Genomic DNA, 17,255 nt, shown 5'->3' with positions numbered 1-17,255 from the left:
AGATCCCCCAACATTCTTCTAAATTCCAATGAGTACAGGCCCAAAGCTGCCACACACTCCTGATATGTTAACCCTTCATTTCCAGAATCATCCTCATGAACGTCCTTTGGACTTTCTCCAATGACAATACATCCTTTCTGAGATAATGAGACAATACTCCAAGTGCAGCCTGACTTGTGTCTTATATAGCTTCAGCATTATCTCCTTCTTTTAATATTCTATTCCTCTTGAAATAAATTTCATCATTGCATTTGCCTTCTTTTCCACAGACTCAACCTGTGAATTAATCTTCTGGGTGTCTTGCATGAGGACTCCTAAGTCCCTTTGCACCTCTGATGTTTGAATGTTCTCCCCATTTAGGTAATAGTTCACACTATTGTTCCTTTTACCAAAATGCATTATCATACATTTCTCAGCACTTTATTCCATCTGCCACTTTTTTGCCCATTCTTCCAATTTGCCTACGTCCTGCTATAATCATATTGCTTTCTCAGCTCTACCTACCCCTCCACCTATCTCTGTATAATCCACAAACTTTGCCACAAAGCCATCAATTCCATTATCTAAATCATTGAGAGACAATGTGAAAACCAGTGGTCCCACTGGCAGCCAATTAGAAAAGGCTCATTTTATTCCCACTTGCTGCCTCCTGCCTGTCAGCCATTCCTCTATCCATGCCAGTGTCTTTCCTGCAATCCCATAGGATTTTATCTTGCTAAGCATATTTGGTACCTTATCAAATGCCTTCTGAAAATCTAAGTAAATGACATTTACTGCTTCTCCTTTGTTCTCCCTGCTTGTCACTTCCTCGAAGAACTCTAACAGATTTGTCAGGCAAGATTTCCCTTTACAGAAACCATGCTGACTTTGACTTATTTTATCATTATTCTCTGGGTACCCTGAAACCTCATCCTTAATAGTAGACACCAATACTTTTTCAACCACTGAGGTCAGGCGAGGTGGCCTATAATTTCCTGACTTTTGTCTCCCTCCCTTCTTAAAGAGTGGAGTGAGGTTTGCAATTTTCCAGTCCTCGGGACCATGCCAGATTCAAGTGATTCTTGAAGGATCATGACCAATGCATCTGCTGTCTCCTCAGCAACCTCTTTCAGGACTCTGAGATGTAGTCATCTGGTCCAAGTGTCTTATCCACCTTAAGACTTTGAAGTTGCCTAGTGTTTTTTCCTTTGTAATAGCAATGACACTCACTTCTGCTCCCTGACAGTCACGAACCTCTGGCATACAGCTAGTGTCTTCCACAGTAAAGACTGAAGCAAAGTACTTGTTAAGTTCATCTGCCATTTGCCATTTCTTTGTCCCCTGTTACTACCTCAGCAGCATCATTTTGCAGTGGTCCAATATCAACTGTCACCTCCCTTTTACACTTCCTATAACCAAAAAAACTTTTACTATCCTGCTTTATATCATTGGTTAGTTTGCCCCTCATATTTCATCTTTTCCCTTTCTTATAGCTTTTTTAATTGTCTTTCATTGATTTTAGAAGCTTCCCAATCATCCAATTTCCTACTCACATTTGTTACCTTGTATGCCCTTTCCTTGGCTTTCCTTAACTTCCCTTGTCAGCCATGGCTACCTAGCCCTGCCATTTGAGAACTTCTTCTTCTGTGGGACATATCTATCCTATGCCTTGCGAACTATTCCCAGAAACTTCAGCCACCTCTGTTGTGCCCTTAACCCCACCAGTATCTCCCTCCAATCCACTTTGGTGAGCTCCTCCCTCATGCCTCTGTAAGTCCCTTTATTCCATTGTAATACTGATACATGAGATTTATGTTTCTCCCTCACAAATTGCAGTATGAATTCAATCATATTATGATCACTGCTTCCTAAGGTTCCCTTACATTAAGTTGACTAATAAAATCTGGGTTATTACACAACACTCAAACTTAGATAGCCTTTCCCCGAGTAGGCCCAAGCAAAAGTTGCTGTAAAAAGCCATCTCGTAGGCATACAACAAATTCCCTCTCTTGCGATCCGACACCAACCAGATTTTTCCAATCCTCTTGAATATCGAAGTCCCCTATTACAATTGTGACAACACCCTTATTACATGCCCTTTCCAGCTCCCTTTGCAATCTCCACCTCACATCTTCACTACTATTTGGCCAATATATTTTTACCCTTGCAGTTTCTTAACTTCACCCACAAAGATTCAACATTTTCTGACCCTATGTCTCCTCTTTCTAAGAGGTCACCTCTTTCTATCCCTTACCAATAGAGCCACACCATCGCCTATGCTTCCCTGACAGTCCTTCGGTACAAAGTATATCCTTTGTTGTTAAACTCCCAATGATGACGTTTTGTTCAGCCATGACTCAGTGATGCCCACAACTTCACACCGAACAATCTCTAATTGCGCAATGAGTTCATCCACCTTATTCTGAGTGCAATTAAATATAGCACCCTCGGTCCTGCATTCTTTGCCCTTATGCACTCTGTGGTGCAACTTAACTCTTTGCTCTGTCTGCAGTTGTACACAATCATTGGCTTGTCCTTCCTTACATTCATATTACATATTCCCATCCCCTGCCATATTACTTAAACCACTCCCAGCAACTGTGGCAAACCTACCTGCAAGGATATTGGTCCCCCTCAGATTCAAGTCCAACCCATCCCTTTTGTACAGGTCACGCCTGCCCCAGAAGAAGTCCCAATGGCCTAGAAATCCGAATCCCTGCCCACTGCTCCAATTCTTCAGCCACACATTTATCTGCTGCCTCATTCTATTCCTGTGCCCACGGTCGTGGCACAGGCAGCAATCCTGAGATTACTACCCTTGAGGTCCTGCTTCTCAGCTTCCTTCCTAACTCTCTGTATTCTGTTTTAAGGCCTCCTCCCTTTTTCTACCTATGTCATTGGTACCAATATCTACCACGACTTCTGTCTGCTCACTCTCCCTTTTCAGGATATTGTGGACACGTTGAGAGACATCTCGGACCTGGCACTTGGGAGGCAAACAACCATCTGTCTTTCGTTTTCGCATCCAAAGAATCACCTATCAGTTCCCCTAACTATAAAGTCCCCTATTATTGCTGCCATCCTCTTCAGTTTCCTGCCCCTCTGAGCCACAGGCCCAGACTCAGTGCCAGAGGCACAGCCACTGTTGCTTCCCCCAGGAAGGTCGCTCCCCCCCATCCACAGTAATTAAAATGGAGTACTTATGGTTGAGGTGGGCCCTCCCTTTCCTTTCCTGATAGTCACCCATTTGTCTGTCTCCCTCCCTGTAGCTCCCGTCTATCACCACTTCACTTTCCCGAACAAGCCGAAGATCATCAAGCTGCATCTCAATGCACCTAGCACAGGTATGGCCACTGGGGAGGCTGGAAGTCTCCTGGAAATCCCACATCTGACACACAGAACTGAACATTGGCTCTGTAGACATACCCCCCATTCTCTCTAGAGTTAATTCAGAAAAAAAGATATAAGAAATAAGGAATGAATGTAACTACTTACCTTGTTTCCGCCTGTTCTCGCCGAAGCCTTGTTGAGCTAAAACCATACTATTCTGACTTAGACTACTGAGGCGACAACCACTCCAATGATGACCACTCCGCTAGGCAGTGCCCCTCTTTTATAGAGACTGGGTTTTTAAAGCTCTTCACAGGACCTGCGTAGGAATGCTTCTGTTGCATCTGCACAGTATCCCAGTCAAAAACTCCCGTTGAAAAACTCTCCCATGTTCCTCTCATATCCCTTTTGCCAATCAACTGTCCAGCTCTTGGCTCCATCCCTCCCCCTCCTGTCTTCTCCTATCATTTTGGATCTCCCTCTCCCCCTCCCACTTTCAAATCTCTTACTAGCTCTTCCTTCGGTTAGTCCTGACGAAGGGTCTCGGCCTGAAACATCGACTGTACCTCTTCCTAGAGACCCTGCCTGGCCAGCTGCGTTCACCAGCAACTTTTATGTGTGTCATTGAAAAACTTCCTGAGTTTTAAAGCTCCTCACCAGACCTGCACAGGAACACTTCTGTTGCATCTGGGCAGTACTCCAGTCAGAAGCTCCTGTTGAAAAATATCTTGCGTTTTAAAGTTTTTTGCTGGACCGGCATGGGAACACTTCTGTTGCATCAATGCAGTACTCCAACTGAAAACTCCTGTCCAGAAACTTCCTGCGTTTTAACCCATGTTATGTGTTATTTGTTGTTTTAAATTAAGAAAAGTATCTCCATTCAAGCTGAAAGTTTTCAATTCCCTTTAAAGAAATCCAGAAACACCGTACACCGAAAACTAAATTTCAATATGCTATAACACCAGGTGACTCACTTTTAATCATGGAATTTATTTGTCAATCCAGTTCAGGGATACCTTCAACACCATAAACCAACTTTTAAATGTCCTTTGTTCTTTCATCTGACCTTGCTCCCAATGACTAATCACTGACCATCCTTGACCAGATGCAATGATTCAGTAAAAATATTCTTAAAATATTTTATGTAGTGCATGACATATCTGAGTGACGGTAAACTTGATTCTGAGATAGATTTCTATTGTGGACTGGGAGTAGGAAGGGGCAGGGAGAGAGGAATCTTGGTTGGGAGAAAAGGAAGGGAGGGGGAAGAAGTGGGAAGCACTAGAGAAACATTCTGTAATGATCAATAAACCAATTGTTGGAATCAAATGACCCTTGCCTATTGTCTCAAGGCTCCTTCTCTGCCACCTGTCCCACACTTCTCCTATTGTGCTCCACTTTTGCCATTCCATATGTGCCAAAGGTTTTTGCCGAGTACTGTACATTTTAAATATTAGCAAATACACAAGTACTTACATTAATTTTTATGTAAAGGAATCTTCTATTTTGAAAAAAAGATTCTCTGAAATAACTTAGTATTTTACCAGCAAATGGATGAGAAGCTGTGTTATTTACAGTATGCTTTTCCCCAGTAACCACAGCAATGGAGTTATTTGCTCTGCAGTTACCAGCGTTGTCAGATGATAAGCATCTATCTAGATTGACTCTGACAGCAATAGGAGACATTGCCACTAAATTTATGACAGCACCTTTTGTAAACCTAACATCTTTTATGCATCCGCCAAAATCTTGCAAATAATGAAAGTGATAAACAATGTAAACGAATCCACAGCTTGAAGATTATTTGAAGCTCTTCAGCATCTATTCATATACTTTACTAAATTAAGAAATGTTTATCGAAATGAAATCCAACATTATTCAGTTTGGAAAATAAACAATTTTAGGAAAATCATCTTTGACAGAAGAGAAGATATGGGAACTTCATAATGAGAAATTTTGTGTCACATGTGAAAATGGTGCAGAGTAATATATGTTAAAACGTCAGTGGACTTTAAAATGCTCATAGACAGCAAGCTGCCAAAAACAAAGTCAAGTCGGAGATATGGTCCAATACAAGTGTAACAACTCAATGCATAAAAGCATGCTGACATGGTCAAGAGGTTCAGACCATACATCAGAATGGGGAAGAAATATGATTGAATGATTATTGGTGCTAGTGGGGTGGTTTGATTATCTCAGGAACTGCTGATCTCTTAGTATTTTCACACACAACAATATCTAGGCTTTACAGAAGATGGTGCAAAAAACAAAACAAAGAAGTCTTGTTAATAAGGGAGGTTAGAGGAGAATGCCCAGATTGGTTCAAGCTGGCGGGAAGTCAGCAGTAACTCAAATAACCAAACAAACAATAGTATTTCAAACAACCATGTAATGACAGTAACTCAAATAACTATAACCACCACCACAATAGTGGTATGTAGAAAAGCATCTGTGAGCGCTGATCACATAGAACCTGGAAGTAGAAGTACAGCAGAAATCCACAAACATACACCATGTGGCCATTTTATTAAGTACAGGAGGTATCTTATAAAATAGCCACTGAGGATCTATCCAGCTTTCTCACATTAAGGTGTCTTATGCCTCCTTTTATTACACTAAGATATCTCAAGCCTCCCTTTTTTATGTGGTAACCGGTTCTGAAATTTTATTATCCCTCTTCCAATTTTAATTCTCCAATTATAGTGGTTTTCTCCTTAATGAAAACAAATAAGTAGTATTTATTTCAGATACCATCCATATTCTTGCCACCATGTACAATTGCTTCCTCTTTTGGGTTTTTCTCTTCTGTCCTTATTCTATTTACAAAGATCTTCAGGAACTTCCCTAATTTTTCCAGACAGTGATGTTTAATGGCCCCTCTACGCTATTGCCACCACCATGTCATGAACCCCCACCCCACTGCTGCAGACTTTCAATAGGGACTCCTCATTTTCACTCTCTATTTCCTTCAAGTGTGTCTTTTTGTTCTGCTTGGGGCTTGGTTTGCGAAAGTAACAAGAGGTAAATGTGAGCTATAGTCCTATTGAGTCGTAGTTCTGACACAAAGTGCAGATTGGATTTCCTGCTTCTATTTGCTATGTTCTTCTGCATTTAAGCTTTATGAATCTTTGGTTTGCAACATTGGTTTTGTGCTTTGCATTAAGACCAAATTGGAATTTGCTGTGTATTTAATATTTCAGTAATATTTGAGTAATATTTTAAACACATTTTTAATTAAGCATTCTTTATTTGCTTGCGTATTTCATTATGAGTTATATGTAAAAGTACATGAATGGCATACGTCATTACACTCTGACATCATAAGTGCGCGCCTAACAAAACGTAAAGACAAAGTACACATTGCTTGTCACTGGGCTCCCTCTGTTTTCCTTTTGATAAGTTATGGAGTTACAAAACTGAACAGTGGTAACAAGGAAAGTTGAAATAAACCCAAGGAGATTACCTACTTGTTGAAGAGCAGCGAGATGTTCAAGTTAAAAAACAGGGAGAAAATGGAGGCCATAATACGGGGTCCCCAACCTTGTTTGCACTGCAGCCCGGTTTAATATTGACAATATTCTTACGGACCGGCCGACCGAGGGGAGTGGGGGGGTGGTTAATCACGACCGGAATATAGGTGTTAAGTCAACTATAAGTCACTTATAAGTGGCTAATACACTCAATTTTGTTTCTAAAACGGTTAACTACATAACATTTTGAGTAACGTTTGGATATTAAACACACAGCACGTATTTTCCTCGTATGAACATATAAAATCATTGCAACACACCAATATCGCTGAATCAGTGGGAGCCCTGGGCTTGTTTCCCTGCAACAAGACGGACCCATCGAGGGGTGATGGGAGACAGTGATACTCGAAGGGGGTTCCTCATGTCCAGTCTATTCCGCAATATACGTTGGAAATGGAAGCAATGTTTTCAGTGCTTTTGTGGCTTTCTTAGGATATTTAGCCTTGACTTTGATCCAGAATGCCAGAAGAGATGTTATGTCAAACATACTTTTTAGCCCGCAGTCATTTGTAAGCTTGAGGAGTTGATCTTCTTCCCATGCTGACATGGATGACGCAAGTATGCTAATAATTCCTAGTATTGAAATACTATTGTTTGTTTGGTTATTCGAGTTACTGCTGACTTCCCGCCAGCTTGAACCAATCTGGGCATTCTCCTCTAACCTCCCTTATTAACAAGACTTCTTTGTTTTGTTTTTTGCACCATCTTCTGTAAAGCCTAGATATTGTTGTGCGTGAAAATACTAAGAGATCAGCAGTTCCTGAGATAATCAAACCACCCCACTAGCACCAATAATCATTCAATCATATTTCTTCCCCATTCTGATGTATGGTCTGAACCTCTTGACCATGTCAGCATGCTTTTATGCATTGAGTTGTTACACTTGATTGGCTGATTAGATATTTGCATTAATAAGTAGGTGTACGGGTGTACCTTATAGAGTGGCCACTGATTGCATATGCTGGAGAAAGCAAGAGGGAAGATTGCTGAGTCTTAAACAAAGAATTTAAAATTCCATAGGACCAGGTGTGGTTTTCAGATGAGCTCAAAACAACAAACGTAGTCTTCATTTGGCACTTATTACCTTATCTCAAGTTAACTTTCAACCTCTCTTTGTATTATCAGCAAACTTAGGTGCATTTATGTAAAGTTTTCCCTGTCATCCCACCAGGTAGATTTCCAACCTGAAAAAGATTCATTTAACATTATTCTTTGCTTTGTCTATTAACTGGTCCTTCATCTATAGCATCAGCCTATCATTTAGCACTCAATAAATGTTTTCTATAAATGAAAATACAAAATACCATTGGCTTTCCTGTATCTAGCCTGCCAGTTATGTTTTCAAAGAATGCCTGCAAATTTATTAAGAAGCAATATCCTTCATAAAATCACGTTGGCTTTGCTCAATATTTCATATTCTTAAAGACGATTCACTACATTTTCCAAAACACTGATGTTCGGCTAACTGGCATGAAGTTCATTATGTCTTGCTTTTTTCTCATCTTGGACAGTGAAGTTTCATTTCCTATTTTCCATTTCCCTAAAATTGAGGAAATTTTGGAAGTTGACTTCACATCATTTTGAACCCTTGGAAACAGACGATTAGATTAAACAGACATATCAGCCTACATTCCCATCAGTTTGTGTAGCTTTTTCTCTCTAATGATGCTAATTGTCTCATGTTTCTCAGTGTTTATGCCCCTTGGTTACAATTAATTTGGGATGCTATTAACGTCTTCAACTTTGAAGACAGATACCAAATCTTTGTTTATTATCATTGCCATTTTCTTATTCCTCATCATTATTTCCCATTTCAGCTTTAAAAAAAAAACAATCTTTACTTGTACTGTTCTCTTGCATTTCATACACTGGTGGATGTTTTTAAACTCTGCTGTCATGACAGGTCTGCCAGCTTATTCATTCCATTTTATCATTCAGTACATTATTTTCCAGTCATGCATTTGGTCTGTTACTATTGGCAAATTTGAGCCCTTTCTTTCAGCCTCATATTATTACTAACTTCTTTTTCTAGCAACAGGTAGATAATTTTTCTAATAGTATTGTTCTTTATGGAATGTGTCCACATTAAATATTATGAGATACTTTAAATCTCCGTGTATAGCTTACAATCTAATTTCCCAGTCTTCTTAGGTGTACTTACATTCCAATCTGTCATCATCGGCGAGTCCTGATGACAATACGGAAGATTAAAGCCTGGAAGCTAATCAGAATTCCAGAAGTCTGCAGAAACCTGGGTCTGCGAATCTCTGAGGGTTAACTGGGGAAGTTAAAGTCCTATGTCTGTGAATTCGCAAGTGCATTGCAGGCAGAAGATGTGCTCTCGTGGGGCTGGAGGTCTGCGATTGGGCATGAGTGGGTGTGTGGGAGGGAGGAACAGGGCTTTTTTCGTTGCTGTTTTTGGTGCTTGTTGTGTTCTGCCGAGCATCGTGGGCATGCTATGTTGCTGCCGGAATGTATGGCAACACTTGGGGTCTGCCCTCATCACATTGTTAGGTTGTATTTGTTGTTAACTCAATGAGGCATTTCATCACTAAGTTTTCAAAGATTCGAAGTACATTTATTACCAAAGTGTGTATGCAGCATACAACCCTGAAATTCAATTTCCCCACTGACAGCCATGAAACAAAGTATCATGGATCCAAACTGTTCAACGAAAATCATCGAACCCCTTCCCCGACACGCAAAAGAAATTGTGCTAACTGCAACAAAAAAAATCAACAAAACACAAGAGCATAAAACACAAAATTAAAAGGCTTATTTCAGTTCAGCTCAGTTGTCATTATCTGCAGGCTGCCGTGATTCAAAAATCACTCAAAAGTAGCAGCAAAAAAATGAGCGACCAGAACTAGAACACATATAAAGCTGAATTAGAGTCCAAATCTGATGTACAATACATTTGATAAATAGATAAATGAATAAATTCATTAAGTTCAACCTTTAGTTTGATGTTCTCAGACTAAGACTCTAGCTATGACTCATACCTAAATGTAGTATTCTATCATATTAGTATTACTTACCCTCACAGGATCGTTTAACATGAAAATGCTAATTAATTCTGTCTCATTTTACGTGACCAAATCCAAAGTAGATTGTTCCTTAGTTGAGGTCATAATATATTGGTCTATGAACCCATCTATATTCCATTTCTCAGGATAAACCTTGTTATTTTGATTTGCCAGTTTATGAGGATCAAAATACCCCAGGATTATTGTATTACTTTTACTGTAAGGTGCCTTTCTTTCTTGATTGTTTACAGACTATTCCCACCATTAAAGTCTGACACTTATTATTGCTTCTATCCAAACTAGTTGAACTTTCCAGTCCTCTAGGCCAAAGGCTTTTTGTCACTGCTGATTAAATGCCATCACCAGTTTCTTACCTCGCCATCTCCCGTTATTCTGGTTGTTTACCTTTTCAAAAACATGTACCATACCAGATTCAGTTCTCAGCCCTGATCACCTTGCAGGCAAGTACTAGTAACAACTATTAGATTAAATCCATTTATCTTTATTTATGTGATTATAAATAAATTGTGCATTCACAATTTTTGGTTGTTTTTCCTATATTCACCTTTTTGCATTCTGTCCATTCCCCTTTCCCCAAACCTATCACCAAATCAATATTTAAGTTAAAACCCAAACATATCTGCAGTTTTGAACACTTAATCTTCCAGGGCATTAATCCCAGTTTGATTCTAGTGAAGTCTCTCCCACCAGAACAATTAGCGCTTCCTGCGGTATTGATACAATCGTTTCTTGAATTAAACTATCATTCCTTTACGCCATATTTTGACCCATGGATTCAAATTTCTGATATTTTGACTTAGCCTACCACAGGTACAGCAGAAGATTTTACCTGCATAAGTGCTGGGAATTTCAGCAAGTTCTCTATGAGGTCAGTGTTGGATCACAGTTAGTAACAATTAATGTTAATTTCTATTAATTTAATTTGACGTTAACTGAGTCAAGTCAAGTCACTCTTTATTGTCATTTCACCCATAACTGCTGGTACAGAACATAGTAAAAATGAGACAATGTTTTCCAGGACCATGGAGCTACATGAAACAATACTAAAACTACACTGAACTACATAAGAAAAAACACAAAAACTACACTAGGCTACAGACCTATCCAGGACTGCATAAAGTGCACAAAACAGTGCAGGCACTACAATAAATAATAAGCTGGTAAAGTACTGGTGCTGCAGCAAAAGCTAATCTTCATGGCATTTGTCTCTCGGGTGTGTGTGTCTATGACAATAAACTTGAACTTCAGCAACTTTGAGACATCCAACTTCATGCAAGAATTCTAAAACTGTGAGCTCAGGACACTTTGTCTATGAATAAACCAGGATAAGCTAAAGGACTAAATTAGGAGAAGTGGCTGGGGGTGTGTGGTTGGATATATGAACGGACTCCAGAGGATTAATGGGGAAATAACCAATCCAGATATTGTGGGGGAACGTCAGACTGGGATGAGCTAGTTTCCACATCCTGTGGGGTTAGTGGCGTAGGGGGGCATGATTAGACTGAAGGTGAGCTGGTGAAGTTGAAGAGGCGAAGGACAAGGGGCTCTGATAAAGCCACAGATGAATTGAAGTCAGGGAAAATCCAAGGCTATGAGAAGACCTTGGATGATGGAATGTGATAAATTACTGTATTTAAATCCATAATCTTCTGCTTCAGACAAATTCTACGTTACTAAGCCATGCAATGTGAAAAGAGTACCTTCTAATATGTTTGAAAGTAAGTTTGCCGTTCCAATAATGGTAATGAGAAAGTAGGTTCTGCAGAGTGAGTAGCCATCATAACCTCTACATCCCACCTCTTTAGGTTCACAACTTGCCCTCTGCCCTTGTCTGGCTCTGCCCTGATATTTAACCTTCTAGCCCTCAAAAGTCAGTACAAACATGATGACCTGCTTCGAGGTTTCTAACAGAATGACCATGTCAGGCCTCAGTGATGATGATATGATGAAGTCAAGAAACTTTAATTGCTTGCCAAAATTGGCTTTCAGCTGCCAGTCAGACATCGTGGCAAGCAAGCCTGCTGGTGGTCTGGGCTTTGGCTGTGGTTGGTCTCCAGCTTTAACAAAAGCAGTGGGCTTTCTGGGTTGGCAGATGTTTTCACTATTGTTAATGACTAAGGAATTATTTTCAGCCACTGCCTTCAGCAACTGGTCATGGCACCAGTTGTAGCAACCTTCTCCTGGGGCATCTGGGCAACTGCAGAGGATGTGTTCCAGGAACCCTCTTCCAGGGAAGACAGGATATGATGATACCCTGCTTTTGCTCCAAGTAAAAAGATTCACTGGATTAGGGAGGACCTTATACACAGCCTGGATCATGAACTTGATGCACAGGGGTTCTGGCTGCCAGATGTTGGACAAGGAGACCTTCCACTTCATTGCACTCTCCCACCTTGTCCAGGCTCCCTGCTGCCCTATTCCTACCATCTTGGTAGTACACACTTTCTAGACAGCTGTTCACACCTCTTCCTGGACCAGTTTGTGTTTGTCCCTACCTGGGTCCTGTTGAAGTGAGTTGAAGGGAAGCTACCCATTCTGCCTGACCACATGCCTCTGTCCTTACCAGATTATTGTCCACACACATGAATGGAGATTTCCACTGCATCCTCAGCCTTCCACTTCCTGCCTGTTCGGACCTCAAAGCCTGCTGTCAAGACTTTGGTGTCACTGGAATATCTGTATAGCAGCCATTCTCTTTACAGGAAACCATAAACTTCTCATTCAGGCTACTAAAGGGAGGTTGCAGTTTATATCTCTTCCCATACAGAGCAATGCTGATCAGGCTACATGGGGTGGGGTGGGGGGGGGGCAGCCTTCTTCAACGGTAGCCATTGATCTTTCTTTCAAGAGCTCCACCTGTTGACATGAGTACCAATACCAGCATTGGCCAGAGGATTTGGTGGAGGATGCATGTTGGTGGATCTAGAACTTGCCAGGAAGGCCTGCTTTGTCCACACTGGTGAGCCAGATGTCTAACTCCTTGATGGTCTTCTGGATGGTAGCCATATTTCTTAGGCTGCAATCAAAAACCTTCCACAACCTTTTGACTGGTTTCTCAGATATTGATGGGATAACAATAATATCCAAGGAGAAATGGAATTTGTCCATGATCTGGATTTCTCTAGTTTAATGCTCATCCTTGCCTATGCAATAATTGTCTCTAGCCCTTGCGGATAGTGCCTGGGACTAATATTGTTGTCACTTTGAAGTCATCCATGAAGGCTCTGACTGGGGGCTGCCGCATGCCTGTCTTAGTCAGACAGCTTCTACACCCGACTTCGAATGCCTTAACCAGCATGTTCATGATCAAGGAGAAGAGGATCACTGAGACTGTGTTTCCAGTTATAATACCTTTCTCAAGTCACTGCCAGCCTGATGTGGTTGTTCCTGAGGAGACTGAATCTGCAGGTCCCCTTGCAGTCCAGGATGAGGTCCTTTATCTTCCTTGGAATATGATGTAGGTTCAGTTTGATCTCCTTCACCTTATGTGGTAATGATCAATATGCATTGGTAACGTCTAGCCACAGTACAACTAGGTCTCCCATTGCTTTGCACACTACCCTGATTGCCTGGAAAACCACAACCGTGTGTTTCAGGCAACCTAACACTCTGGGAATCCACCTTTTTGTACCAATGTATCAATGTAACCATTTTTGAAGAGAAACTCAGTTGGTGATGAGAAACAATACTGAAAAATATCTTCCCTTCAATACCGAGCAGAGAGATGGATCTCAACTGCTCAATGTCCTTGGGAGTTCTCCTCTTTGGGGACACAAACTCCCTCTGCACACTTCCACTGATCCATGACCTTTTCCCTATGTCAGATCATAGGATCATAAGGTATAGGTGCAGAATTTGTACATTTTGGCCCATAGTTTCTGCTCCACCATTTCATCATGGCTGATCCAATTTTCCTCTCAGACCCAACCTCCTGCTTTCTGCTGGTAACCCTTCATGCCCTGGCCAATCAAGTATCTATTATCCTCTGTCTTAAATATACATAAAGACTTGGCCTTTGCAGCTGCCTGAGGCAAAGAAGTTTACAGATTTACCATTCTCTGGCTAAGGAAATACCTCCTCTTCGCCATTCTAAAAGGAAGCCCTTCTATTCTGAGGCTATATACTCTGGTCTTAGAATATCCCACCATAGGAAACATTCTCTCCACATCCACTCTATCAAGGTCTTTCACCATTCAATAGGTTTTAACGAGGTCACCCCTCATTCTTCTGAGTTCTAGTGAATACAGGCCCAGAGCCATCGAACACTCTTCATATGACAGCCATTCAATCCTGGAATCATTTTCATGAACCTCTTTTGAACTCTCTCCAGTTTCAGCACATCCTTTCAAAGATAAGGGGCCCAAACCTGCTCACGATCCTCCAATCATAATCACCTTTGCTTTATAAAATATCAACATTACACCCTTGCTTTTATATCTAGTTCTCTGAAATCAACACTAACATTGCATTTGCCTTCCTCATCACAGACTTAATCTGAAAATTAACCTTTAGGGAATCCTGCACAAGGACGTCCCTTTGCACCTCCACTTTTTGTATTTTCTCTCCATTTAGAAAATCGTCAACCCTTTCATTTCTTCTACCGAAGTGCATGGCCAAACCCTTCCTAAACAGTAAATTCCATCTGCCATTTCTTCGTGCATTCTCCAAATCTGTCTAAATCTTTCTGTACCTCTTCTACTTCCTCAAAACTTCCTGCCCTTCCACCATTCTTCAAAGCTACCAATGCCATCATCCAAATCATTGATATATTACATAAAAAGAATCGGTCCCAACGCAGATCCCTGTGGAATACCACTAGTCAATGTCAGCCAACCAGAAAGGCTCCCTTTATTCCCACTCTTTGCCTCCTGCCAATCAGCCACTGTTTTATCCATGCTAGAATATTTCCTATAATACCATAGGCTCACAACTTGTTAAGTAACCTCATCTGTGGCACTTTGTCAAAGGCCTTCTGCAAATCCAAGTACACAACATTAGCTGATTCTCCTTTTTCTATCCTGCTTGTTACTTCTTCAAAGAATTCCAACAGATTTGTCAGGCAAGATTTTCCCTTGAGGAGACCATGCTGACTACGACCTATCTTATGATGTGCCTCGAAAAGGGACCTCAACATAATCGACTCCAACATCATCCCAACCACTAAGGTCAGACTAACTGACCTATAGTTTTATTTTTCTGCCTTTCTCCCTTCTTGAAGTGTGGAGTGACATTTGCAACCATTCCAGAATCTAGTGATTTACTACCTCTAAAAACATCATTTTCCAGTGGTCCAATATTTACTCTTGCCCCTCTTTTACACTTCATGGATCTGGGGAAATGTTTGGTATCCTCGTTAATATTATTGGCTCGCTTGCATTTGTATTCTATCTTGAGCTTCATAATGCAGACACGAGGAAATCTGCAGATGCTGGAAATTCAAGCAACACAAACAAAAATGCTGGTGGAACGCAGCAGGCCAGGCAGCATCTATAGGAAGAGGTACAGTCGATGTATCTGTTCCTATAGATGCTGCCTGGCCTGCTGCGTTCCATCAGCATTTTTTGTGTGTGTTGACCTTCATAATGACTGTTTTAATTGTTTTATGTTGTTTTTTAAAAAACTTCCCATCCTCTAACTTCCCATTAATTTTTGCTCTATTATATGTCATCTCTTTAGAATATTTCTTCCAGAATTGATTCCAGAAATTCCAGCCATTGCTGCTCTGTCATCATCCCTGCCAGTGTTCTTTTCCAATCAATTCTGGCCAACTCCTCTCTCAAGCCTCCATAATTTCCTTTCCTCCATTGTAATAGTTATACATCTGACTTTAGCTTCTCCTCAAATTTCAGGGTGAATTCAATCATTTTAAGATCATTTGCCCAAAGGGTTCAACCATGAGCTGCTCTAAAAAGCCATCTCCTAGGACTCTAGAAACTCCCCCTCCTGTCATCCAGCACAAACCTGATTTTCCCAATCTATCTGCATATTTAATTCCCTCATGACTGTTGTAACATTGCCCTTTTGGCATGCATTTTCTATTTCCCATTGTAATTTGTAAGCCACATCCTTACTACTGTTATGGGGTTTGTATACAACTCCCATCAGGGTCCTTTTTACCCTTGTAGTTCCTTAGCTCTATCTACAATGATTCAACACCTTCTGACCTTACGTCACCCCTTTCTAATGATTTGATTTAATTTTTTACCACAGAGCAATGCCACTCCCTCTGCCTTCCTGCCTAAACAATACAAAGTATATCCTTCAAACATTATGCTCCAGCTATAATCTTTCAGCTATGATTCAGTGAGGCCTACAACACCACACCTGCTAATCTGCAACTGTGCTGCAAATTCATCTACCTTATTCTGTATATTGGGCACATTCAGATACAACACCTTCAGTCTAATATTCACCCTTTTTGATTTTGTTGTATCATGCTCTCCCTTTTGATTCCTAACTTTGTCTGAGTTCTTACCATAATCTGCCTCCACAATTTCTCCACTAACTGTTCCGGCACCTTGGTTCCCATCTGTCTGCATCTCTAGTTTAAACCCTACTGTGAGGCATTAACAAACCTTCCCACTAGCATATTAGTTCACCTCCAGTTCGGGTGCAAACAGTTCCTTCTGTACAGGTCCCACCTTCCCTGGAAGAGAGCACAATGATCCAAAATTCTTATGTCCTCCCTCCAACACAATTCTTATGTCCTCCCTTTGCCATGTATTAACTGTATAATCTTCCTAGTTCTAGCCTCAAGAGCAGAGGGAGGAGTAGCAATCCTGAGATCACAACCCTGGACGTCCTGGCCTTTAACTTAGCACCTAGCTCCTCAACTCCCTATGCACAACCTTGTCGCTTGTGCTACCCATGTCTTTGGACTAAATCATGGGCCATGACTTCTGGCTGTTCACTCTCCCACTTAAGAATGCTGAGGACTTGATTCGAGATATCCTAGACCCTGGAACCTGGGAGAAAACATACCATCCAGGAATCTTGTTCTTGACCACAGAACCTCCTGTCCATTCCCCTAACTAATGAATCCCCTATCACCACAACATACCAGTTCTTCCCCCTTCCCGTCTGAGTAACAGAGGCAGACTCACTGCCAGAGACCCAACCACTATGACTTTCCTAAGATAACCCAAAGGAATTTCTAAAGCAGCTAGAGGAACTTAGGGCAGCACTGGTACACCTTGTAGGGTACTCCACTCGGACTAGGTGCAGAAATAGCTGACTACTTCCTGGATCTCCTTCTAGCTGGGCTTTTTGCCATTGAACTCAAACTCAGGAGGAGGATGATCTGCTACGGCATTATGGTGTGCTAGCTCCCACTCCTTCTCCGAATCACTGAGGGAAATTTGAAGCTGTA

This window comes from Mobula hypostoma, chromosome 8, assembly GCF_963921235.1.
Source record: "Mobula hypostoma chromosome 8, sMobHyp1.1, whole genome shotgun sequence".
NCBI lineage: Eukaryota > Metazoa > Chordata > Chondrichthyes > Myliobatiformes > Myliobatidae > Mobula > Mobula hypostoma.
Note: the sequence above shows the minus strand (reverse complement) of the source record.